A 27,807-nucleotide genomic window follows, 5' to 3' on the forward strand; every position below is an offset into this window, starting at 1 on the left:
CATGGCAACTTTCTCTGTGGTCCAGATGCACCCCAAATTTCTCCACCATAATCTGAGGGGGCAACACGATTGTCCCCCCACCCCCAGGAGGAAGCTGTATGCCGTAAAAGTGGCTGATGCCGCAGTGAGTACGAGGGACAGAGACTTTTAACAAGCTAACGGGGGGGTCGCTAACACTATCAGTGACTCTGGATTTAGGACGCCCCACTCCTTGCTGGGTTGTGTGGCTGGTACCAGGACCAAGAGCTGACTGCCTAATTCCCGATACGCAAGGGATTGCTGTGCTGAATGATACAACTTGACACCTGAAGTGGCTGGGACCCCCTGGCTCTCATGCTCCTTGTGGATCACTGCCACCTGGGTCCTTTGGTACATCTTGGGGACTGGGATGTCCCCCCTGCCTCTTTGAGATTCTTTTGCACTTGGTACAGTAAGATGATAAGCACTGTGGTGATCAATTGACTGGTGGGGGACGCGAAAGATAAGGCATAGCATTTGGAAGGTTCCTAGGCTGTGCTTGAGACTCTGCTTTGCAACCAGTCACCAGTTTGCTGTGGCCTCGGCCCCTGCTTTATTATTTTATTTAAAACAATTTTATTGGCTTTTTCAGTGTAACAGTACACGTAAAATTTGTTTTCTTACATACAGACAACATACTTTGGCATCCTCAATGTTCATAAATTGTAGTACATTTGGTAATCAGTGAACGGTGGCCATGATAACATCGTTTATATGTCCACAGTATAGATTTGGCCTCTTGATACGTTCCCCCCTGTGTAGACCTCATGTGATGCGTGTGTGGAAGACCTCGTATGACCCGCCCTTACGTCCAAGTCAATGTATGGCGGTGAGCCGTCTGGTGGCCTTGCCCACCCCAGCAGGGCCCCCGTGTCTGTTACCCGTGTGTTATATCCTCTCTCCCTTCTTATGGACTTATTGTCGGTTCAGATATCTCCTGTGGTGCTTCACATAAGTCTCCTCTGTATTCATTCCATTTGCCCCATATAGTGGACCATTTTTTAGGGCATCCCCTGTGTATAAATACTGCCTTTTCTGCCACCATCGCAGTATTCATGTCATCTCCCCAGTGTGCCTTTGTGGGGACATTCCCGGACCCCCATTTTCTAGCTATGTTTCGCTTTGCTAGTGTCATGCCCAGTGTTGCACAAGTCTGTTGCCCCCGATTTAGATCTGTGGGTGGCCATATGTTTAATATACAGCATCGTGGATCAAGTTGTATTTCCACCCCGCTTGCGTTTGACAGTTCCAACAGCACCCCAGTCCAGTATGTTTGTATCCTGGGGCAGTCCCAGAGTATATGGAAGTACGTTCCTGGGAGTCCACAGCCCCTCAGGCACTCAGGCTCCGGGATGCGACCTAGTTTATGTAGCAGGGTGCGAGAATAATAGATTTGGTGCAATACCTTCAATTGTACGAGTTTTAGTCGAGACGGAATGGAAGCATCTCTTGCCGAAGCAAGTGCGTATAGCCAATCTTCGTCTCCTATGTCTCCTAATTCCACTTCCCACTTACTGCGGAGGACCACTGTGGGGTCTGGAAGATTGTTTACCAGCTTGCGATATGTTAATGAGATTGCTTTTTTTTCCAGATGGTCTGTGAGGAGTCTATCCTCTAACGGGGAGGAGTCAACCAGGGTCGTTCCCTGTGGGATGGCTCCTTTCAAGGCGTGCCTGATTTGTGTGTATCTGTATCTCTCGGTGTTCGCCATTCCGTATCGTTCTTGCAGGGCCTCGAAAGTGACGATGTCGCCCCTATTCCACAAGTCACCTATCTTCGAAATACCTATGAGGTCCCACTGCCTGAATCCTTTAGTGTTAGCTAGGGTACCAAGGCGGCGCGTGTCCCAAAGTGGGGTGGCCAGTGTGAGCACTCCCTCCCAGCCTAAGGCTCTCTGAGCCGTGTGCCAAATTTTCACTGTGTGAGCAGTAGGGCCAGTAAGTGCATGATGCCGTTTATTAGTGTATAGGGCTTTCATCAGTCGGTCTGTGGGGAGTAGCGTCCTATCCAAACTGTAAGCTGAATCATTGTGTGGGGCGTGTAGCCATTGGTTGACTACCGTTAGCTGTGAAGTCCAGTAGTAAAGTTTGACGCTCGGTAGCGCAATCCCCCCATCATACCAGCTGCGGATCAATTTTGAGTTCGCTATTCGAGCCGGTCTTCCATCCCAAAGCAAGGCCGATAGTTCAGCATCTATAGCCTTGAAGTAAGTAATAGGGACTTGGAATGGGGTGTTTTGTAGCGCGTAGAGGAACCGTGGAAGCGCGAGCATTTTAAAGACTGCTGCTCTCCCTAACAGTGTCAACGGGAGGGAGCGCCAGTGAGCTACATCTGATTTGAGCCTCTGCAAGGGTTTTTGCAGGTTCTCTTCCATGAAGACGGAAGCCTGCGGAGTTACATAAATTCCAAGATACTTGAAACCTCTGGGTAATATTTGTAGTGGACAGTCTAGGGGGAGCCTGGGCAGTGGACCGTGTAGCACATATAAGAGTGATTTCGTCCAGTTTATTGTATATCCTGAAACTGCCCCATACGTCTTGAGGATGTCTAAGAGGGCTGCTATTGATGTTGCCGGGGACGTAAGGTATATTAATACGTCATCGGCGTAAAGGGATATACGATCTTCCCCTCCCGTTTCCCAGGTGATCCCACGGACCACAGGGTCTGTTCTTATTATCACCGCCAGCGGCTCCAAAATGAGGGCGAACAAAAGAGGGGACAGGGGGCATCCCTGCCTTGTACCGTGGCCTAAGGAAATCGTACGGGACGTATGGCCATTGGCCACCACTTGTGCGAGGGGTGCCGTGTAAAGTAGTTTGATCCAGCCGCAAAATTTGGGGCCAAAGCCCATCTTCCTGAGTACTGCAAAGAGGAATGGCCCTTCCACGAGGTCGAACGCCATGGTTGCATCTAGGGAAAGAACTGCTGTCTCCTCTCGGAGGTCGGGAATGCGGTGTAGTACCCCGTTCATACGTCTCAGATTAAGCGATGTGTTCCGCCCGGGCATAAAGCCCGACTGGTCCGGGTGGATTAATGTTGTGAGGTATGGTTGCAGTCATAGTGCCAGCAGTTTCGCCAATACTTTCGCGTCTGCATTTATTAGTGAGATCGGACGATAAGAGGACGTCCGGTCGGGCGGTTTGCCAGGTTTACGAATTGCGACGATGGTGGCCAATCGCTGATCAGCCGCCAAGGTACCCTGTGATAGGCAGTCAGTGTACATGGAGAGCATATTAGGGATGAGCTGTCGTGCCAGTGCTTTATATAACTCCACCGGGAGACCGTTCGGCCCCATTGCTCTGCCTGTGTGTAATGCTGCCAGTGCCTTTCCCAATTCATCTGCTGTTAGGTCCTGTTCTAACTCCTGTGCATCCTCCTGTGAAATAGTGGTGAGTGGTATGTTGTGTAGGAAGTCAGTACAATCTTCTTCTGTCACATTACCCCGTGCCGTGTATATGTTTTCGTAGTATGAGGCCAGTTCCTCCACTATTTGTTGAGGGGAGGAAGTATGCGTGCCATCTGGTAAGGCTAGTTGGGCTATCCATCTGTCTGCTCTTTCCTTCCTTTCCAGCCATGCCAGCATTTTCCCTGTTTTGTCACCCAGTTCATAGATCCTATGTAACGTGTCTGTGTGCCTAATTTTAGCCATTTCTTCTGCATAGGTTCTGTATTCGCTCAATGCCATAGTGAGCGTGTGCGCCGTATCGTCTGTGGGGTTTGCTGCATGGGTTATTTCTGCTGTCAAGACTGCCGATTCTAGTGCTTCTATTGTCTCCCTTTGGTCTTTCTTGTGGCTAGTGATGGTGGAGATGGCCTGCCCCCTAATGACCGTCTTGAAGCCCTCCCAGAGGATCGAGGGAGAGTTGACTGACGACAGGTTTTCCTCAAAGTAGTGTGTGGTTGCAGTGTTTAAAGTCTTGAAAATTCTGCGGTTTTTCAAGTAACCTGGGTAAATAGGGTATATTCTCTGCCGCCTCGTAGGGTGTGTAGTGTAGGTGAGCAGCACCGGTGAGTGGTCTGATATACCTCTCGGTAAATGTTCTATCGCTGTCACTCGTTCTGGCGGTGTCGCCAGTGTTAGTATGTAGTCTATTCGGGAGAGGCTATTATGGGCTCCCGAGTGAAATGTGTAGTGGTGGTCGTTGGGGTGTTTCAGTCGCCACATGTCCACTAGCCCCATCGCATCCTGAAAATCTCTGAAAAGTTGATTGGGTTTCGCCGGGGGTCGCGGGGGTTGACGGTCTATCGCCGTGTCGAGCACCGCGTTAAAGTCCCCTCCCATGATTAGGTCCCCTTCTGGGAGCTCGAGCAGAAATTTCCCCAAGTCGTGAAAAGCACACTGGTGAAGCGTTGGGGGAATATATACTGATATTATATTAAAGTTTCGTCCCTCCCACTGACATGTGACTGCTGTAAAGCGCCCCTGGTCATCCGCCCACGTCTTTTTAATTACCAGCGGGGCATTCTTGTTGACTAAAATGCCAACCCCTCAGGAGCCAGAGGAGAAATCTGAATGTGTGATCATTTTAAACCCCCATCGGTTTAGTGCCTTCGTCGCCATGCCTGTCAGGTGCGTTTCCTGTAGTGGGGCTATTGTCGGTGCCTTACGTTTCAGGTACTGTAGAACTAGTCCTCTCTTAATTTTATGACCTAGCCCATTCACATTCCAGGAAAGTATTGTCAGTGGTGGGGAGACCAGTTTACTTCTTGGGGGATCAAGTCCTAGCGTTGTTCGTTCCGTCATGGTGTGTTCCGTACAAGTGTAGTTTCGGGGCTGACTGCTGTGTTCGTGGTGGTGCTGTATGACTGGCACTATCCGTTGCGGACTGTTGGCCCTTCAATGGTCGTTTCATGAGGTGGGTGCGGTATAATGTTGAAGCAGCTAGCGGCTCCCTAGAACGAGGCACAGTCGAGGCAACGTGCCGAAGTGTTTAAAGAAGAGCCTGAATGCATGTTGTATGTGTACATGAGTGAGTGTCAAAGCCAGTAACTAAGAACAAAAAACAAGTTAACTGTGAAATGCGTAAACCCTCTTCCCCCCTCCCTGCCTCCCTGCCCGGTGGATAAAGAACCCTCCACCTCCCCAACTGAGCAGAGTGCTTAAAGTCCCAACTCTTAGGAATGTTCGTGGGGGTGAGACTTCTGTGTCCGTTGCCGAGCCCCTCCTGCAATGATACCATGCAGTGTCTGTCCATTTTAGAATTTCTTACCTGCATGGGCCCACGCACCCGCGTTCAGTCTCTGACCATGGCTGGTTACCTGCTTCTGTGGATAAATGTTCACTCCACTGGTCGCCCGTTTTGCCTCCCTTTCACCCAGGCTGGGAGTGAACTCGGGAGTTCCAGGTCAAAAGGGGGGGTTTGGTGCCGCCTGTCCAGTGTCAGGAGGAGTCCAACAGATCTGTCCTGCGTTGTTCCCTGGCTATTCCGCCTCTTCGGATATCCGTGGGCTTCCCTTGTCGTTTCCGCGTTGTGGTCCTCGATTTCTGGGTCCTTTGGCGGGCCTCCATCCCTCCAACCAGTCTTGGGCATCCTGTGGCGACTCAAAGAACCACGTCTTTCCCTCTGATTCGACGCGCAGTTTCGCCGGGAAAAGCATGGAATATTTGAGTTCACGGGCTCTCAGTTCCTTTTTTACGTCTATGAAGCCCCTTCGTTGTTGAGCCACCGCTGCCGTGTAGTCCGGGTAGAAATTAATTTCGGAGTTGTCGATTCTTATCGGCGGGCGTGTGCGTGCGGCTTGTAAAATGGCGTCCCGGTCTCTGAAGTTGAAGATCCTTATCAGGACGGGACGGGGTAGTGCCCCTGGTTTGGCCTTTCCTCCGGGCACACGGTGGGCTCGTTCGACCGAGAAAAAGTTCGACAAACCTTTGGGTTGGAGCTGATTTTGGATGAGATCCTCTATATAGAGGTCCAGGGCAGGGCCGCCTTCCGTCCCTGGTAAACCCACCAGACGCACGTTGTTGCGCCTGGAGCGGCCTTCCTGATCGTCCAGTTTGGATTTCAGTGCGGCGTTGTCGTCTTCCAGGCGTTGAACCTTCCGTTGAAGCTCCGACGTGTCTTTCACCAGCCCGGTGGTTGTCTTTTCCACTGTTACTAGCCTTTCCGACATTTTCGCGAAGTCCGCCCGTATTAGGGAGACATCTGTTGATATAGTGCCCATCGACGATTGCATCATCTTTAGTGTCGCCATTACATCCTGCAGGGTGACCTGTTCAGTGTCATTATGCGTTCCCATAGTCTGGTGCGGTGTGCGCTGTGGGTCTCCTCTTGCGTTGTCCGGCGGGTCCTTGTGATATGCAAATTTGTCCAGTTTGGGGGCCTGCTGGCCTCTGGTTCCTCCGCCACTCATTGCAGATAGCGCTGAATATAGGTAGCTGAGGAGGAGGTAGGGACGTGCAGTGGCTATGTCGTGTCCTTGCCGAGTCTATGGGCTCCGAAGTGGGTGCGGTGCCAAGTATGCGCTGTCAGTCTGCCAGTGCTCTGCGCTCCCCGTTTGTAATGGCGGCTGATGGCGGTTGTGGAGATCAGAGCTGCCCTCGGCCCTATGTCGCTGTGGTCGCCGCAGTGGCGTAGTACTCTTTGGCCCCAGAACTGGTGAAGTCTTCTAGTCAGCCTCGGTGCAGTTATTGCCGATTGCGCCGGCGTGCAGCACTTTTCGTGCTCAGGACGTGGGGTTGTCCGCCGTCCGCCCCCCGCAGCTCGCAGTGAGGCCGCAGGCCGTCCGAGTGTCTCCCCGCCCTGAGCTCGGATCCGCCGTGCGCCTCCCGTTTCCCAAGTCCGTTCCGTGATTTAATCACCTCGGAGTCTGCTATTCAGCTGTGTGCCGATGCGGGTTTAATTTGCTTGTAATGCTCCGGCTGCGGCTTAGACCCAAATCCGTCCGACGTACCTTCCCGTAGTCTGGCACCTGCCGCGGTCTCCGCTAGTCTCGGCGTGCAGTCTCCTACTTGAGTCCCCGGTCTGTGGCGCCAAAACAGGCCCCGGCTGTCAACACAGCGTTTCTCGGCGTAGGACAGTCGCACTGGAAAACTGGATATCTCCTTGCGTATCGGATGTTTAGGAGTGTCCGACGGCGTTATTTGGCTGCTGCTATGAGACGGATTAGTGAGCGGATTTTGGTGGAGAGGGCTCGTCAGTTACAGAGCTCCTCTATGCTGCTGTCATCTTGGCTCGTAGCTAGCCACGCCCCCCTCGGCCCCTGCTTTATTGATGGGTTCTGCAGGGCAGAGTAGCACCAGCTTCTGAGGGCTCCCTAGCACTGGGTGGTAAAAACGCCAAATCAACAACCATTATGGCAGCTAGATCTCAGGCAATTAACACCATTACACAGTACACCACCCTGCAACAGCCTACACACAGGTTAGGAAGGCAGTCAGGTGCTGCAGACACAGGTTACTTGGAGGAGCCCTCAAGAGCAGGCCTCCTGGTGGCTATAGACGGATAGGGAATGGCTTTGGAACATCCGATAGAGGCTGTCTCCATAGATGTTAAGTGCTGATTTGCATAATGTCTTTGATATGGTTACAAATTCTGAAACTAATATTGAGGCTCTGCAGGGAAAGTTGCGACTCTGAAGTGTCAGGTAGCCACAATGTCTACCACAATTGAGAGAGCAAAAGACGCGGAGGACCGCTCCTTCGCTGCAACATGTATGTTTTGGGAGTATTTCTTGGAGGACTGGATCAGATTGCCCCTGAAACCTTGAGGCCTTTCAGACACTTTGTAACTGAGCGGGCCCACAGGGACTTAGTCCCACCGCATCATCCCGCGTTCCCCTGACGACCATCATAGCTAATGATTCCATCTACTGGAATAGGGATTGCCTCTTGAGATCCCCTGTTCCCTCTCATGGAGATTTCCTTTTGAGATGATGTAGGAATAGGTGGGCAGGCAAATAATAGCAGACTCCCTGACAGGCTACATTGACACAAACTGGCTGGATGACCACCCAGAGTCGCGCAATAGAATTGGAGGAGCTGAAGCCAGTGCTGAGGGGTAGTTGTGTCAGTCGTTCATGTGGAGTATGAAGCACCATACAGGTAGAACTTCTCCATAAGGCAGCATTACGGAGGTGGTCAGTGGGGGAAGTGAGACAACAGGAACCTGAAATGGAGCTGTTGAGGGAGCTGATGGAAACTAGGGACAGGCTGGAGCATTACACACTGAAGTCATATTGACAACTACTTCATCAGGAAGGAGACAGCTTGAGCAGACTATTGGCGTGGATGCTTCGTCATGAGCTACCACGTACCCCGGTACTCCACCTTAGAGATCCCCGCGGAGGTGAGGCACAAACCCAGAGTGACATATTAGAAGTATTTTGAGGGATTTTACAGAGAGTTTTTGCTGACCCAGGTGACCTGATCAGTGATAGCCTCTGGGACTATTTGACAGGGATCCAGATCCCACAGCTGGGTAAAGAAACATGGCAGGAATTGGATGCGGAAGTCATTTTAAAGGAGGTTTGGGCGGCTATTAATTCTCTTCAAACTGGGAAAAGGCCAGAAAATGATGACTTTACAGCTGAATTGTACCCGACCTATGGTGGCTTCCTGATTACCAAAGGTTTATATGGAAGCGTTGGATAAAAATATACTCCTACCCTCAGTAAGCAAAGGTACCATTGCAATGATCTTGAAACCAGGTGCAGAGACATCTGACCCATCCCCCTACCATCCCATCACAATGATAAGCATTGATTTGAAAATATTGGTTAACATAACAGTCTCCCACTACGACAGGGCCTGGAAATTGGCAGACTGGTCCAACTGGGCCAGTCTGGGTTCATACCCAGGTTGAGTACTACCATGAATATTTGAAGGTTAATGCATGTTCTGCATGATGTAGAAGACAGGGAGGGGAAACTAGCATTGGTATCCATTGACGTTGCCAAGGCATCTGACACCATGAACTGGAGGTACCTTTTGGCGGCCCTGGAGGGAATGGGTTTAGGCTCTCGATTTAGAAAATGAGTAAGTGTGTAATACACAGAGCTCATGGCTAGGGTCAAGCTGAGTAAACTGTACTCCATTCCTCTGAAGGTCAGGAGGGGCATGCTACAGGGGTGCCTATTGCCACCCCTGTTGATTGTGATGGTGCTGGAACCTCTGGCCCTGAGACTCAAGAGGGAAATGGTGAGGTGGGGAATGCGAGTGGGAGGAGCAGATCATTTAATCTCACTTTAGGGGGATGACACATCTGTCAGCTCCAAGAGAATTGCTCTCCTTGCTTTTAGAGTAGTTTGACTCCTTTGGGGACATTCTGGAATGCATATTATCATGACAAAAACTTTGATATTCCCTCTGGGCCGGCTGGTGACACAAAACCCCTCTGCATTGCCATCTTGCCATTGCACTGGGAAACTGACCATTTCTGTTATTTGGGGATAATGGTAGCACATACACATCAGAAGAGGAAGCAAAATAATATTGCTAATGTGACAGAGGGCTTAACCACATTTGTGCAGTTTTGGAACTCACTCCCCCTGTCTCTTACAGGACGTGTTGCAGTGGCGGAAATGGTGTTTCTCCCTCTCTGTCTATATACTCCACAGCACTCTTAGATACACTACCTAGGACAGTAGGACAGTTTTTTTAATCTACACTCATTATGAACTACATTGGTGGGAGGTCAAAGTAGGGTCACTTGTGGGATTCTACACCTACTATTGGAAGATGGGGGACCAGCACTGCTTTATATGGAAATGTACTACTTAGCATCTCAGCTGCAACATGTAACTGAAAGGGACGGGCTCATTAGTTCTAGACCTTCTCTAAAGACACAATCTGAGGGTTCTTTTTCCCAGCATGAAAGTGTGAAGGGGGGAAATCATTATTACATAATCAATTAGCCAATAACTCTGCAGGATACATAATAACTGGCGGACCACTAGATAATGTTAGTTAGTTCATTACAAAGCCAAAATTAACTGGACATAGAGACACCTCAACACGAGGGTATAGAAATACAAAGGAATTATATGAAGCCAATTCTACGCATCCAATTTAGACAGTGCAGCATGAACAAGACTATCAATTCAAGAAGTAGGATGCATCTGGAAGCATGAGTCCAAATTTCCCAGCATCGAGGGTTGGTGAGGGAAAAAAATCATTAAATCTATCCTTACTCTAGCGCTAAGATGACCACCCTACTTAAGCATGTTCAATGGAAAGGAAAACAATGTCAGTATGTGGAGTCTTTCTAAGAAGTCTCTCCACCATCAATGGGTCAAGTAGCATAAGCCACTATCATTGGAAAGAGTTCGCTCTGAGATGCTCTCTCTCTCTCTGGAAGCAAGAAAGAAGTGGGAAGTTTCCCTAATTCCAACAACCAGTTATCCACAGGTGGAATTTCCACGATGCACAGCGGGTGCACAGTTCACAATGGGCACAGTCATGTCCACTTGGTTCTCCATTTGCATCTCTTGTAACAATTTATCCTTGGTTCCCATGCCTTCTCCCATGTGAATCTGTCTCCGTCTTTACCACCTCCAAGCCATGTAATTGTAACTTCTCTTCTCCTGTCCTTGCTACTAAAACAAAGACAGTATTTTTCCCTAAAGAATGCTTCTCCACCTACATTGCAAACGTGAGAAAGAACAGATTCTACAATGCACATGAAATTCAAGTCATTAATTCTAAAGTGAGAGTTTTCAGGGACGTGCTTTTCAGGGCTACGACTTTAGCTAACATAGGAACATGTCACTGTAAGCATTATGATTTGCATAGCCCTTCCACATTTTGACTAACACATTTACCACATTATAGAAATATTATTGTGAAACACAATTAGTAAACGGATGTTGTCAGTTTCACAACACAAGTTCTTCATGTTAACATTTTCCGCTAGTTAGATTCATTTCCTACTTTAATGCTCCATGTTACTTGTCAGTGACCTAAAACATGTCTCGTAGTTGCGTTAATAGAATTCACAATCTTAACACTTCACTTTGACATAATTGCAAGATTATATGTGGATGCGTTCCACACGTAGTTATGATGCACCCCTACAGCTGAAATATAATTTACGCTCCATCAGTTCCTCCCTCCGATGACGTTGAGTCATCACAAACCCTCAAACATCCTTGCAGAGTAGACTGATCTAAACTGATGTCGTAGCTAGTCTTCTCTGTCTGAATAACTCTATTTGCTTCAAATTTTCATAGTGATTGTCCTGCAGTCTTTCCATCATTCTCTCTCTTTCCCTGAAAGACTTGCCTCGTTCCTGTGCTGCTTATATGCCCTTATCATCCCTGCCAAGACAATGATACAATTATAACAATCATTATTGGTTTCAAGATGTATCCAAAGATTCCACTTCCCAGATTTACAAACCATCTACTGACTGTACTAAATACTTTTCCAACCTTAACCCAAACTCATTCAGCCACCAAGTCCTGTATTTCATGATGTATACCAGTGATGCTACCAAAATATCCCCTCAGGTCCTTACTTCTATAAGGGATATGGGTACAACACCGTTGAGCCTTCAGCGTCCGACAGACTCTGCCCTCTTTTGCAAGTAACACACCTAATGCAAGACGATTCTGCATCACCATCGCTCTTATCGAAACCATCACTCCATCTATGAGTAGTTAAGACTGAGTCGTGTTGACAGATAATTTATCCGGTATAGTACATAGACTTCTAATCTTGATGTAATTCATCACCACTGCCCAGCTAGGTATCATCACTCCAAATATATCTCCCAAAACTTCTCCTGCACTCAATCCATGTTTTTTCCTGCTGTTCGACCTTCCTTCCAATTTCTCCAAATCCTCCACATGGTTTATCTTTGGGAACATGACCACCAAATAACATGCACCATATCATTTGCTCGGTAACTGAACATATGCATTCTTTCCACACACAAAATACAATCTTGGTACCATTCAAACTGACTCTCCCAAAACATCTTCCAAGGACCATTGATTAAGAAGATATGATCACACACACTCTGTCTCACAAATACAATATCGTAACGACTCGCAGCTTGACATATGCAAAGCGGGCCTTGTTGTTGCCAATCCAAAGCTTTTGGACCAGACCTTCCCTTAGCTTTGTTAACGAACTCCTCCTTCGTCCACTCAGGATTCTAGTCTTTGTTGTGAGTATTATCAGCTAACTCCCTACATCTATCCTCTACTTGATCTACAAATGTATTTGCTATCTCCGTTAGTATGTATGTTAAATTATGTCTTTGTGCACAAGCAGTGTCTAGTGCTACTGTTGGTGAAAAGCTATTTTCCATTCTTTCTACTCTCTTATAGTAATCAATGTATTCAGATGTTTATATACAGGTATTTCTGAAAGTACTACGTCATAGTTTGAAAAGTAGTACTCATAACGGCCTATTCCATAAAACATACTAAGAAGTAGACTACAGCTAATGCCATAAGTCAAGAGCAGGTGAGGATAGCATATCCCCTCCTCGACTGAGGCAGGTAATTTCATGCCCACAAGCAATCCCTCTCTTCCATAGTGTCCACATATTCGTACAACAACTAAGTCTGGGTGGTGAACTCCGCTCCGCTCACAGAGTTTGCAGAGATTTCCGCCCTCCACGTTACACGGAGCTCGCAGAGCTCTTCCCTCGTTCGTGTTCATCAACGTCAAGTTGGCGAGCGTGAGCGAGGAAAATCCAGCTCCCAGCGAGATTTTTCCTCGTTCGTGATTGGCAACATAAAGTTGGGGAGCGCAAGCATGGAAAATAGACTTCCCGGCGAAATTTCTCAACGCAGGCGGTCAGATTTCTCAATGCAAAGGGTTGCGTCTGCTCGCGTTGAGAAACTGTCTGCTCACCCGCTTGCGCTTTGCATGGTTCTGTTCGCAATGATTGCAAAGTGCAGACAAGCACCTGGCACTGAAAATCACAGCAAAGAGGATTTATCCAACGCATTCCACCGCTTGCAGAGATCCGCGTAGTGTGGCTGAGTTTTTTTTGCACTTTGCGGAGTTCCGAATAGCAAAGCTCCACCCAGGCTTAACAACAACTTAGCATCAGTATTCAATGTATAATCAACCTACTTGAAGAAAGCGACTAGTCTGCTCTATTAAACCTTTTTCAGAGCGTAATGTACCCTCCTTTAAGACAGTAATGGTAGATGTGAATGTCCACGTACCCACACCCCTTACTTTCAGGTGAACTTAATATTGAATCTATAATGACTACGGCTATTACTACAACTACCCCAACAATGAGCGCAACTATCATACATTTGTGCCTACAATTCTAATTTCCAGACTCCATTTTAGGGCAGCTTGGATCACAGTTCGAAAGAGGATTAGCACACAGAGTCTCTTTTCTCCGCCTCTTTCCATGCATGACCAGTTCTCGAGCAGCTTCTGAAATCTTGGAAAGTTCTTTTCAACTGTCTCTGTTTTTACAGTATTTACACAGCTTGGAAGACCTCCCTGGCCCGCTTTTTTCTTCTTATAGATGGTAATTCCTAAACTTATTCTTCTTCTCTCAGACCTAGGTTATCTGCTCCAAACAAATTATTCACAGTTCAAAGTTCAGTTTACATCCCTTATTAGGTCAGAGTCCATTTCCTCAATGGCTCATTGGAACAGTTCAGCTGTCACGGTTGCGATCTTTTGAGGAGACATTGGTACTCCAAAGCTTGGAAATTCGATGTCTTCCCGAATCAGAGTCTGTAAGCCAATTAGCCTTGGTGGGAAAGGAACTGTCAACGACAGAAGTGCACTGGCTTCAATTCCATGGACTCTCAGCAAGATCTCGACAATCAACACCGAGAGATCAGACCTCGGTCTCCCTGGTATTTGCAACCAGATAAGTCCACTCTAGAGAGGAATTTCTCTGTCAAGGTACTCAAGCTCTCCTGCATCTTTTCGAACTCTCTGTGTTTGGCTTGGTCTCGCTTAGGCCGGACTCACTTATTGGTGCAAGTTTTCTTTCATATGCGAGTCTCAGGTTCCTCCTTCTTTGTCTCACTGGCCAGTTCCCACCCACAGCATCTTTCTTCCATGACTGCACATGGTCAATTATCACACCAGTATCTTCCACTGAGTCAGACTCTCGGTCTCTCTCAACGTTACCGTCTCCCTCAGAGTCTATTCCAGGGTCCTGTATATCTTGATTAAGGCTCCCGGTTTTCCGTTTAAACGGATTTTTACATATAAATACAGACGGAAAACTTTTTTGTTTTTGCCTGTATTTATATATAAAAACGGGAAAATACTAGCAAAACAAATGCTCCTCCTGCCTCTGTGCTCCTCTGTAAAATCTGAGTCCGAGGTGCACAGAGGCAGCCAAAAGAAACGTGAACTGCTGCCCTGAAACTGCTCCAGAGACGGGAGAACTGGGAGCGCCGTGTCATCCAGCACCCCTCACAGCGCTAGTTCACACCAGATAATGGCTGGAGCAGTGCAAGCAACCGATGTCCATCCTCGGCCTGCACTGCCTCCTTTCATATGTAAGCGCCTGTACACAGTGGAAACCCCCACACCTCCACCTAAACCGGATGGCAGCAAAGCAATTACAAACACCGTGTATTTCCTACTCTTCCCACAAGCGGCAAGAACAGCGCTGCTTCTGTGCACTGAATTTCAGAATGTGAAGGATTATTTTGTGTCCGTTACAGCTGTGCACCAAATTTCTGCGTACATGGAACAATATAGAGAGAAGATGAAAGTGGGGAATTTAAAAACAAATAAAAATTGGGTGAATGCTTTCACTTTCACGCAAAACAGACAGATGTCAGAGTTTCTGCAATAGCACTTCAAGCAGCCTATTTCTAAGGGTCTTCCGATTTAAACGAGGCTTCACAGTTAAGCATGAGCGAAAAATCCGCTCCGATCGCGGATTTTGCGGATTTTCGGTAAATCCGCGATCCGCGAACTCTCGCGAATTTACCGAAAATCCGCAATTCGCGAGCGGCGGATTCCTCGGTCAAAAGTTCACGCCTTGCTGGTCTGTAACTAATTTACGATGGCGCCGGCAAGCTGCCAGCGCCATCCTAAAGTTACTTAATTAGCTTCAGCAGGAAGCTCTAATAGATAAGATAAAGCAGGGGCTCGAGCGCCTGCTTTATTTTACCAATTAGAGCTTCCTGTTGAGGCTAATTTAGTAACTATTTTAGGATGGCCCTGGCAGCTTGCCGGCGCCATCGTAAATTAGTTACAACAGGCACAAAACGGTGGTGTCTTCTTGAATAAACATGAAGGGCAGGGTTCATTCTGGCACGACGGTCCTGGCACAAAAATTAAACCTCATCCGCAAGCACTTACAGATAGCAGTTAAGCATGTGCCCTAGTTGAAGCTTAAATTCAGTGACGCATTCATCGGCCCCAAAAACAATCGTGAGCGTTGTCAGGGCTGGGCAGATGTGCCTTCTTCCCAGATATACCATCGAAAATCAGCTGTGATGCTGGACATAGGCCTTTGCATCCTCGACTTTCACGAGCGCAATCCTCGTGACGTTCCTGTGGCCGGGAGCTTCTGTATTTTCATCTGCTGCTCTGATCAGTCTCTGACCTTTAATGCACACAAGAGGCATGTGCACTCGCATGGAAGCCCCGTCCGTTTGGCCCCGCCCACACACTCGAGGTGTGCACCGTCTTCCAGCCATTTACCCACTATGATAGGTCACTCAAGGGACCCCTGCGCCCTTCGGCGCGATTGCATAGTAACACACACCTGGTCGCTGTTGACAACTCTCTGGCACTTTAGGTAGCTGTAGTGTAGTAAAAGCACTATACATTTACCCAACGAGGTAGCACTTACTGATTATCCAGTAGAAAGTACTCCAGTTGAGTAGAGGTATGGCACAAAACGGTGGCGTCTTCTTGAATAAATACGAAGGGCAGGGTTCAATCTGGCACGATGGTCCTGGCATGGAAGCCCCGCCCCCAAATCCGCCGATCCGCTAAATCCGCGGATTTTGCGGATCCACGATCCGTGAATACGCAAATTCGTGAATCGTGGATCCGCAAAATCCGCCCATGCTTATTCACAGTACGTCGGCGCTTTACAGCTTATTTGTGTACAAATGACTCACTTCAATGAAAGGCTTGGCCGCTGCTTGGCGTGCATGCACATAGCACCGAGAAAGCTGGTATAGCGCCAGAGGCGTGTTTGCTTGCTATCAATACGTCTCGTTACCTGGGGGGTGGAGTTTTTCCAAGGGTGTTCATTTTCTCGCTCAGGAAGCTTCAATTCTAAAAGAACGTATATTTTCAGAAGGCAATAGATTCCATCCTCGGCCCCTCTGCCTCCTTTCATATGCAAGCACCTGTCCACAATGGAAACCCCCACACCTCCAGCCAAACCGGATGGCAGCCAAGCAATTAACCAACACCGTCAACAAGCGGCAAGAACAGCACTGCTTCTGTGCACTGAACTTCAGTGTGTGCAAGGAATGTCTTGTGTCTGTTACAGCTGTGCCCCGAATTCCTGCGTACATGCCAAAAATATAGAGAGAAGATGAAAGTGGGGGATTTAAAAAAAAAAGGGGGTTAATGTATTTCCCCCATTTACCTCAATTGAAATCGAGGCAATGTCAGGCGGGCGACAACCAAAATAAAGGGCTTTTTTAACAACCCAAAAAAAAATAATCGGGACTCCTGACTCGGGTCTAATCTCTTAATAATGCACCTTATTTAGTATTTGATACTAAATGTGGCAGTCCAATAGCGTTGCACGTTGAGGCTAGTGCTCTCAAATGATAATAGTGTGTTTCTGAAAAGAAGTGCATATCTCAATTAAAGTAAGTGTAACTTGAGTTTTCATACTTACCTTTATATCAGTAATAATATCTGTCAGAAGTGGTTTATTTATTTATTTTTATTTTCAAGTTTATATAGCGTGAACTCGAGCCGAAGGTATTGGCATGCTTTACATCAGCACCAGTTACAATGTAATGAAAAACAAGCATTTGCACTGCAATAGGTCTCGTATTTACGCGAGTTTGAGCTATTGACATTGCAAATAACAAAGGGGCATATTACCAACAACTAGCGATAATTTTTGTCTCTAACTTGTTTAGAGACAAAAATTATCGCTGCACATCGGCGATTTTTATCGCAGATAAACCTTGCTATTAGCAAGGTTTATCGCAAATGCGATAAAAAACGGCCGCAATGCATGAATATCGCTGAAAAGTCAGCGATATTCATGCATTATCGAGCAAATGCTCTTAGCCATGTTATCCACCTCCCATTGGATAACATGGTGAAGAACTGCTCAGGGCAGGTGTTAGCTTTTGGAGATATTCGCGCTTAGCGCGAATATCTCCAAAAGTTGGTAATAGGAGATAGCGATGTTAGCGACTGTTTCCAGTCGCTAACATCTTGGCACGCCCACTTTGCATGTCATTAGTGATAAATATCACTGACATGCAAAGCGGGGCCCAAGATGGTCGCTATCTCCTATTAGCTGTCACTAACTGGTGTTAGCGACAGCTTGGTAATAGGGAGATAATTTTATCTCCGGTTTCTTGGCTTTTAAAGCCAAAAAAGCGGAGATAAACCCCCTTGATAATATGCCCATAAGCTTTTTATTTTTGCTGGTTTTTAAAACCGAAATAAAAGGCATTGCCATTTACAATGCTAATAGCTGAAACTCGTGTAAATGTGAGACCTATTGCATTGCAAATGCTTGTTGTATGGTAGGGTGAAGGAGGTTGATGTGTCAGGCCAGGGGGGGAGGGGGGAGGGCGGGGGCAGAAATGCCTCCAACAACTATTAGCATAAAGTCTGGCTGCATCTCTCAGTGACTATGCACGCTGCAGGGCAGTGAGGCTGAGTGAGAGGTGAGCAAGTCAGTTAGCATGACTTCCTTTTTCTATTTAGTGTTTATTTAAGTGTTACTTAAATAAAAATAAAAACGAAAACAGAAATGACTGTGCACCACCTGTGCGCTACATTTTCTCCATAGCGTCCATATCAAAGCACTATCTTTCTAGATGAAGATGCAGGATTCCTTAGATATTTTGGCAATTTACAATGCCTCGTGGGGTAGGTCGTCTTCTAATGCACACTAAGAGTGATCTGATATTCTTCGAGCAAACACTCTCTGATGGCTGATTAAATGTGAGTAAAAGAGGTAGTAATTTGTTAACATTTTGCAAGACAGATGCGCAAATGAGACCTAATCAAAGTCACAAATTCACACATCTTTTCTTAGAGGACAGGGATGAAATTTTTCTCCCACTAAGCATAGGCTCCAATTTAAAAAAAACAGCTATAACAACCTATTGCAAGTGTGCATGTCAACTTAAATAAATGTGGAAAAATACTAGCTTTAGCGTTTTTTTTTACCTGTGTTAAAAATAAATGTGGATAAATACAGGTAAAATGACCAAAAAATAAATATGGATAAATACAGACGTAAATGGGAAAAAAATAAATACCATAAAACCGGGAGCCCTAATCTTGATCCCCCTCAGATTGGCTTGATGTGTATCCAAATTAAACAACTTAGACGGTCTACAGTTAAGTGGCTGGTCAGCACTGTAGTGTCTGGCACCACAATAGTATTTTAAAAGAACCCTCACACACCAACCTAGTTTGTGTCATGCTTCATCATCGGGTTCCCAGCTGAGTAGCCGAGTGCTACTCAGCTGTGTTGCGACACCTGACTACAGTGGAGCTGTTTTAAAAAAAAAGGTTTTGTGATAGTGATGAAGTGGTCTGGTTTAAAAATACCTCTTTGGCCCAGGGTATATTAAAAGTAATGAGTGGATAATGTAGTAAGACTTGTAATTTGTGTCTTAATTACCCTTGGTCTACATGTTTTAGCTCTTATGAAACAATTAAAGGAGCTTTCTTCAGGACCTCTCTACAATAAATATAGGTGAAAGTGAAAAAAGTGAGTGGTAAAAGATTTTTAACCACGTGTTAATGCATTTTTTACACACTCGCTAAGGTGCGCATTTGTGGACTGACAGTCATTTTGATCCACTGCTGTGTGTGTACCTGTGAAGAGAAATTGGGACAAAACGATACGACACACAACATATGATATAAAATATGCAATGTGTACTTCATTGTATATTTATGCCAAGTTCATTCTACTATTATCCATGTGGTTACAGAAACATTCAGTGCCAAACATACGTGTAACGCCATTCATGTGTATGTCATGCGTACAACAATGGCATGCTTGTGTCCGCTTTTGTGTGCATGCCATGATAAGCCTGGGCTCTTTGTTTAGATTATACGCTGCGTGGGGTGTCAACTATCAGTGTCAGTACGTGATAGTGACCCTTAACGGCGGTCTAGAAACCGCACAGAGCCGGCTGATATGCGCTGAGCGCGTGCAGTGTTATCGATAAAATTAGCGATAACCTCAATCTGTGGGCTTGTAAATGCCACTGGTGTAATTGCCCATAAATAAGTTACATTATTTACGCTACATTCATTGCCGATCTGTTCCCAGGAGGGGTGAGCCCCTATTGTCACACACTAAGGGAGAGTCAAAATAATAAAAAGAAGAGGTACGTTTCAAAAACCTGTGGAGTTACCAATAGCGTACAATCACAGAGTGGCGCGTTCAAGTCATTTCTGTAATATAAAAAAGGAAAGGTCTTACTTAGTCAAGGTGCTCGCCCGCATTGCCACCTACTTCGGGGTCCTCAGGAACAGGATGTGTTCCGGGGCCTGGGCCGGGGCTGTCATTTTATGTTTGATTCAAGCCTGGGGACACTTCCTGGTGTCTACGTCATGCGTCAGGATGTCTTACGCATGTTTTTCCAAATGAGAACTAGACCGCTTCCCGAAAGGACGTAAAGAGTGTGGCGAGGTATTGTTAACACAAAAGCGCACGGATATGAGTTTTCAAAAGTATAGAGGAGCAAGAGAGCTTTAGTGTCCGGCACCTCTAAAGAGGATTACCAATTACCATCATATACGTTGTTTTGAGAGAAATATCATCAGGAAACGTAAACACAATTTATAAAATGTTTAAATGTTACCTGAGCAAAGTATCTGGGAGATATTTTCCACACTAGTATAGTCCGCCTTAACATGTTTTGAAAGATAGTGGAGTGGTACAGACTGAATTTTATGGTGCGTCCATTCTAAAAAATGACAAATTACTGGGTGTGAAAAAGGGAGAGAACTACAAAGTGTGCCCATTGTGAAGATCAGTGAGCACAGAACAATGGCACGTCTCTAAAGGATAGTTTTGTTACCCCATTAGTACAGTCTACACTGTTCCGTAATCATTGTCAAGGCAAGGCACAGGCTGGTTAGCACAATCTGGTGTTAGTCAAGTCAGCATGAGCCATAACATGTGCAGTTTGCAAGAAACAAACATCAATTGGGAGTTTGGCCATAAAAACAGAACCTCCCTTAAAGCAGAGGAATGTGTTCTGTGGATATATTTCTGAACGAGCTCCCATAAAGCATTGTTTTTGTTGACCGTTGACTGATCTGTATACCTTATCTACTCAGACTGTTCCAGTGTATGTTGTTGTTAAATCCATGGGTGTGAGTGGACAAGCGGTATATCCATTGTTGCTCTTTTTCCAGGAGTTTTTGTTGTACATTATTGCTGGTTGATGCAAGTTGTTCTACAATGAACCATTCAATATCATTGGTTGTATGGCCTTTCCCCAAGAAATGGTTCATCATGCGAGTGGTGTTGCGTTCACATCGGATGTTACTTCTGTGCTCGCAGATACGTGTTTTTTCTCTCCAGCTAGCCATGCTTATGTACTGGAGTCCACATGGACATGTGATGAGGTATATGGCATTGGTTGTGTTACAGTTTGTGTGCTTGCAAATTTCCAGCCTCGCAAGTGATGGAGCGGGATAGAAAACAGAAATCTGTTTAAACTCGTGAAGTCACACTTCCATAACATAAATAAAAATATTAATGATTTGTGATGTGTTATGCTAACACAACCTAGATTAAAATTTACACACGGGGACATTAACATGTGTGCTCATAAACATGCATAATTGTTGCATCTTTTGTTCGTGCAAAAATAACAAATTAATTTTGTCGTTTTCGTTTTGTCATTACTAACTGCAGCAAATCTAAAAGTGGCATGTGCTTATTTTGCTTTCCTTGTCTATGTGGTGTCATTTCTACTATTCTAGGTGCACATAAGGTTTCATGGGTTCATGAAGACTGGTAAATATAAAATGCTGCTTTATTTGTTTGCTTCTTGCTAGGTAACATTAGACTAATTGGGAGGGTCAATCAATTAGTAAACGAAGGGTGGAAACAGAATAAATAATATTTCTTACATTAATACTTTTCTTGTGTTTGTTTTATACTAGAAAAATAAGTTGCCTGCTTTTGGGCTTAGTTTGCTCGAGTTTGCTAAAAGATGAATTTAACTTCTGCAAGGAGCATGAGATGTCCATTTTGAAAAAGTTTCCGTCAAAATCACATTCACTGAACAAAGATGAAGTGTTGTCATTATTCTGTCGGACGTGGCCAAGGTCAGAAACCGGTAGAAAGAACATTCGATAACTTGGCATCCGCGGAAGTGAAATGGAGTCAGTGAGAACTTTTGCTTAAATTTGTTGCAAACCAAGGAAGCTTTGGAACACGTACAAGAAAGACAATGGTCCCAAAGAATATGACCTAATGGAAGTTTTGAAATGTGGGTGACATGTCACTTGTCACTCTTGGACCAATGAGACATCGACTTTCGCAGAAAACTTTCCTTTACTTAGATTAGCTAGCATAGAAAGGTATAAAAAACCCATGCCCTAGGGTTGGGCTGGCTGCTGCTTTCTAACTTTCGGATGAGGGTGTCGTGCTGCTGGACTTTGCGTGGAGCACGTAAGAATCCTCAAAGAACTTTACTTATATTTCTATTTTATTTAGCTTAGTTAGGGACTTAGGATTTTAGAAATGCTAAACTTATAATTCCTTGCTTAAAACTGTATTTTTCTTATGACACTTTTCAAACATGCTTGCTTTAATTCTAATAAAATTGCATTTATAAAACTATATTTTGAAATACCTAAAATTAGTTAATAAAATCTTACTTTTGAAAACAAGCTGGTCTTGGTTATTCAGAAGCGCAGGTTACTATTAGCTAGATGCCATCGCCATGGTGGTCATTTAAATAGTTAGGATTTGTTCAAATAATGTCATCTTTTACCGTGGTTGTATATAAGTTGTATATAGTTTGTATATAATTTGTAAATAAGGTGTATATAGGTTTAATTGATCACCTGATTCAGTAGGTCAAAATATGTCATGTTTGGTTAATGGGTCCATGAGTTAGAGTAGAATTTTATGAAGTAGGTTATAGAGTTGGGTAGCATTGCTTATGGCATATTTCCTATAGGCCGCTGGATCAATTCTTCTGGTAGCAGAAATTGATGGTTGCTAAGGGTAACCAAGGTGTTATGGTATAGAAATAGGATCGATGTTTAACACATGTTGAGTTTGTTTTCCGTGCTATATGTGAGTTGTACGGGTACAGATTGTGTGATGAGAAGGTAGTCACACAAGGCATTTGATCTGTTTCAGAGTAGTGATATCGTCGTGTATCACAAGTGGTATCGCCGTGTATCACAAGTGTTGTGGCCGTGCAACACAGTTTTAGGGCTAGGTGTGAATCTTGTATAGTGAGGATTATCTAAGAAATTTGAACAGCATGAGAATAGGGACAAAGCGCCTGTTGTAAAAGTCACTGTGATAAGAGTATTAGTTATATTCGAGCTTGAGTGAAGGGTAGGGTAGCGTCGGTGCATGAATATTTATAAACAGGTGAGAGTCCTGTAGGGGTGCATGTTTTATATCTATAAACAGGTGAGAGTCCTGTACGGATAACGTCGTTATTTTGCTAACGGTGCATGATTTCTATAAACAGGTGAGAGTCCTGTACGGATTTCATGTGTGTTTGAAGTTAGGGATTTTTCCGTGTGAAAGTGCGAGTTTGGTTTGTAATTTATGTTCAAGTGGAACTTTTGGACAGTCACTTGGTTGTGCGTTCTGAGGAAAATGAGTTCATTATTACTTGTTTGAAGGGTAGAGTAAGAGTTGCTCTACTGGCAATTGAAAATTATTCTATGAGAATAGGGCCGACTATTCCAAGCTGAGAATACTTGAATGTATGTAAACTATCCTATTTAGAGAAACAGACAGATGAGTCTTTATTGTCATTGTTAAAAAATTAATTTTCACCGAAAAAGTGTTCTCAAAATGGCGCTGTGAAAAGATTTTGTGAAGGAGGGGTAAGCGCTAAGAGTGAGAAGTGAGAAACCGCAGCTGCTGTGTACGTCACAGAGCCGCGCTGGGATTGGGTGACATACGTCACCAGCTGTGCTCTGATTAGTTCTTGAGTCTCTGACGAACTGTAAGCTGATTGGTTCTTCAGAAAATCTCCATTGGTTGAGTAAAAAGTGACGTAGCTCAACTCTTATTGGCTTGTTGGTGTGTTTCGCGCACGGATTGGTTGCTTTTGCGGAACATCCCGGAAATATTTTACGAACGAATTTGTTAATTGAATTAACTCTTAAAAATGAGTTATCATTTTAAACACGTTGAGAAAAAGCCAACGTTGTTTCAGAAATTTAAACATTTTATTTCACCCGACAAGAAAATTGAAACGCGAGGTGGTAAATTACTTCATAAGTACAAAACACCTGCAGCGTATATGGAAGGTGAATATGGTTATCATACTGTTTTGTGGTTTGATATTTGGAAACACTACACAAAGGATGATGGTGTTTTGACTTGGCCTGATGATGGTTCATTTAATGTAAAGGTTTTAAGAAATTTGCGAGAGAAAATGAATGCTCTTAATCCAAAGCCGAGACCAACTCAATTTGAAGCTTTAGTTGAATGGGAGGATGAGATGTACCAATTACAAAGAGAAGCAAGTGGAATTAAAAGACCTCCTAAACCTCCAAGTTATAGAAGAGAAACACATGAAGACAGGATGCGAATGTGGAGACAGGGAAGCATGAGTGAGGGACTCTATTTAATTAGAGAGATGGTTTTAGGTTCTCCTGATGGAAAAAGAACTGAAAAGAGAAATAATGCTCCTGTAGAAAGTGAATCTGAAGATGCAGTTTTAGAAGAAATTTACACTTCAGATAAAAGGAATGAGCCTTTGAGACCCCCTAGGTCATGGTCTACTCCGATGGTTTCTACAGAAACTACACCGAGTGCACCTCCAATTAATGAAGCTCCTAAACTTTATCCAAATAATTGTGAAATTGTTGAAACTCCAAGAAGACCGGAAACTGAGACAAATGCAAATGTCCGTAATGAGGGTAGACATTTTTCATTAATTCCAAGAGCAAGGGAAGCTCCAAAAAATTATGTGAGAGAAGTCAGAAATGTGGAGGCTGGAGATTCTTCTGAGTATTTACGATCAAAGGAAGAATTAATTCGACAAATAACAAAAAGCATGGAAGCTGTGACAGTTCCAGTAACTATTGGTCCTGTTCAGCCTGTTTTTGAGCAAAGAGAAGTTAATAAGACAGGGTTGACTGTTCCTTTAAATGCAGAAATTCAGAAGGTTGCTGAATAATTTCACTCAGATATATCTGAAATAAACTCTTCAAGATCGAGAATGCCAGATTTGACTTTTAATGAGGATTTATCTCCAAAAACACCGATGGGTGCAGAATCTGATGCTGAGAGTTCTGAAGTCAGGGTGACAAAACCTAAACTTGATGTTGCAAAATTAAAAGCAAATATTGAGGAATTAATAATTGGTACGATTGGTCCTGACAGTTTAAATTATTATCGAGATGATGAACTACTGTTCATTTGCAAGAGTATTCAGTGGAAAACAAAAAACAAATATGACCAGTTGGATGAACTGGCAGCTGAACTTGAAATTGATTTAAGCAGGCAAAGGAATTTTGCAAAACATTACAAATTAGACTTTTAAGAAAGTGACATTGAGAATTTGAACTCAATGGGAAGAATAATTCACATAAAAGATTTGATTGTTTACATTAAAAAACTGGGAGAATTGAGCAAGTGGAGAGTGAAATGGACGAAAAAGAAGGAAGATGAGAAATTGGAAAAACTGTCAAAACAATTTCCAATGAGAGAGATTGCAGGTGGAGGATATGTTCATGTCCCATGGTCAAGACAGGACATATTGCTGTTCACAAATGATTTTCCAAGACTGAGGGAAAAACCAGTCGAGTGGTACAGGCAAGTGGACAGATTCATCAAAGTCTCAAAAGTTCTGTGGATTGATCTGGATGGATTTTTTGACATTGTTGTGCCATCAGATCTTTGGACAGAATGCAAAATAGTCATAAGTTGGCCAAAAGTAGAACCTGAGCGAATTAAAGAAACAGGTGCTCCAAATCCAATTGTGATGGATTTTTATGAAAAAGTGATTTACTGGTTGAAGAACAAAATTCCACCAAAAGAGGTTGATTGGGTTAAGATAGAAAGAACGAACCAAGAAACAAAAGAATCAGTTCATTCATTTTACGAAAGGTTACTGTTGATTTTTAAACAATACAGTGGCTATGAAAAACTAGACGAGAAAGATATGAGTCATTTCGTCTACAGATTTGTTTATGGTTTAAAACCAGAAATTGCAGATATGATCAGGAATAGTATTGTCGGATGGCAAGCACTTTCTGTTGATGACATTTTGAGAAAAGCAAAATATTGCAGTGATGAGTTAGAAGTGAGACAAAAGAAGCTCAAGGTGAAAGCCATGTGGGCTCAGGTAAAAGTGGCTGAGCAACAGATTGCCAGTCTTGGTAATAAAAACACAAATTTTGTTCAAACTACAAATTCAAATCAAGGGCAAGGGAAGTTTAAAAGTAATAATTTTGTGAGAAAAATTAACCCAAGGATTGAAGAGATGAAGCAAAGATTACCTTGTTTTAATTGTGGCGAGATTGGACACTGGAGAGACGAATGTAAGAAACCACCTAGAAATTTAAAAAGTCCATTGTTAAATCCACAGATGCAGAATGATGTTGACCTGCAGCAACAGCTACAGATGCAACAGAGTTTAAACGAGTTAAACGTTCAGCGACAGCTGCAGCAACAGGTGAATAACCGTCAGAATCAATTGCCACAGCCACCTTTTCCAAATTGTGGGGGAACACAAAAATATAATTCTGGTGTGGGATTTCAAGGAGATGATCAGGTAATAAAACCGCAAAGGCAAAAGGTGCAAAATGCTTCACAACAGTTTTTGTTAACAGAAGGTCAGGAAAGTGATTCTGATGATTATTACTGACGGTGCCCGAGAGAGGAGGAAGAGTGTGTTGTTGGAGCCACTCTTGAGGTTGACCAGTCTGGTCCATTTGTAAATGGGAAAGTTAATGATGTAGACATCACTTTTCTAGTGGACACTGGTGCTACCCGTTCTACTGTTAGATCAGTGGAAATTGAAAACCTACCTCTCTCTGGGGATACCATCCAAGTTGTCGGAGTAAGCAATCAACAAATCAGAACTGATTTGACTGATCCAGTACCGGTTGAAATTGGAAATTTTAAAGACAAACACAGATTTGTAGTTTGTAACAGTAGTCCAGTGAATCTATTGGGCAGAGATATATTGTGCAAGATGAATTGCAGAATATATTGTTCTCCTGAAGGAGTTGAATTACAAACAATGGAGGAAGATGGCTTGTACAGGATGACAATGATGTTGATGGAAACAGAGGAAACAAAATTGTTTCCTGCGTTTGAAAAAGAAAATTTGCCAGAAGAGCTCAAGGAATCAGTGAAATCTGAAATTTGGGATTTAACTGGGAATGAGATGGGTCTGATGAAACATGTCGATCCAGTCAAAATCACACTGAAGCAGGGAATAGAATTTCCTAATATTCCTCAGTACAAGATGAAAGCAGAGACAATTGAGGGAGTTATACCTGTGATTGAAAAATTCATTAAACAAGGTGTTTTAAAAGAAATTGAGAGTAGCCCTTGTAATTCACCGATTATGGGAATTAAAAAATCGAATGGAACGTACAGGATAGTTCAAGATTTGAGAAAAGTTAATCAGATTGTTGTTCCATGTTGCCCTGTGGTTCCAAATCCAGCAGTCATCTTGTATCAGATTCCACATGATGCTGAATGGTACACTGTCATTGATCTTTGCAATGCATTCTTTACTGTTCCTTTACACCCAGAGAGTCCGGAAATTTTCGCTTTCAGATTCCAGAGTAGGACCCTCGCATGGTGTAGAATCCCTCAAGGGTATACAGAGAGTCCTTCGATCTTTAATGAGCTGTTGAAAAGATCTTTGGAAAATTTAGATTTACCTGGCAGGTCTACGTTGGTGCAGTATATCGACGACTTGTTGATAGCTGCTAAAACAAAAGAAATTGTGTGACAGACACAATAATACTTTTGAATCATCTTGCAGATGAGGGACATAAAGTGTCTCCAGCAAAATTACAGTTTTGCAAACAAGAAGTGAAATATCTTGGTCACAGAATTGCAAAGGGAAAAAGGCAGGTGACAGTTGAGAAAATAAAAATGATTCAAGCAATGCAACCTCCAAGAACACAGAGACAGGTTAGAATGTTTTTGGGAATGGTTGGCTACTGTCGACAATGGATAAGTGGATTTTCGGTGATTGCGAAACCACTACAGAGACGGACAAAATCTGATGTGAAAGATCCAATTATTCTCAATGAGGCTGAGATGGAGTCTTTTGAGAACCTGAAAAAGAGCTTATGTCAAGCTCCTGCTTTGGGCATGCCGAATTATGAGAAAGATTTTGAACTATATTGCAGCGAGAGAGAAGGATGTGCATTGTCTGTGTTAATTCAGAGACATAGGAATCTAAAGAAACCCATTGCATACTTCTCTGCAGTTCTTGATCCCATTGCAAAAGCATTACCAGGTTGTTTGA

At 44.3% G+C, this 27,807-nt stretch overlaps 1 protein-coding gene across 2 annotated transcripts in view; it reads right to left on the reverse strand.

Annotated features, from left to right (window-relative positions):
- The window catches only part of LOC144821810 (uncharacterized), a 336,838-nt gene that overhangs the window by 96,789 nt on the left and 212,242 nt on the right, over nt 1-27,807 (reverse strand). The window lies entirely within an intron of this gene.

This window comes from Lissotriton helveticus, chromosome 2_2 (assembly GCF_964261635.1).
Source record: "Lissotriton helveticus chromosome 2_2, aLisHel1.1, whole genome shotgun sequence".
Lineage (NCBI taxonomy): Eukaryota > Metazoa > Chordata > Amphibia > Caudata > Salamandridae > Lissotriton > Lissotriton helveticus.